The following is a 339-nucleotide window of genomic DNA, read 5'->3' as shown; positions in this document are numbered from 1 at the left end:
GAGAGTTCAAAGACGGCCTGCAGAAGGTCTGTGGTCCAGAAAACAAGAGCTACGACGAGGGATCGAGCCAGCTCAGAGAAAAGGCTGTAAATCAATTTGATTGTGGACCATCGCCACCTACAGAGTGAGCTGTCAGGTAAAAGAGAGCTCTTCAGCCCTAACAGCCGCAGCGTAGCTCTACCGGCGCCTCGCCGGCCTCAGGACCGCCTCCCCTCACGCCGCGCCGGGCACGCCCCACAGGAGAGCTCCCGGCTTCCGCCGGGCCTCCGGGTAGGGCCTGCCCGCGCCCCCCCGCGGCGGTTGTGGGCCGCGGCGGGAAAGCGGCCGGCGGCAGCGCGG

Source organism: Haliaeetus leucocephalus, unplaced genomic scaffold (genome assembly GCF_000737465.1).
Source record: "Haliaeetus leucocephalus isolate CR32 unplaced genomic scaffold, Haliaeetus_leucocephalus-4.0 Scaffold636, whole genome shotgun sequence".
Taxonomy (NCBI): Eukaryota; Metazoa; Chordata; class Aves; order Accipitriformes; family Accipitridae; genus Haliaeetus; species Haliaeetus leucocephalus.
This window is presented reverse-complemented; position numbering follows the sequence as displayed.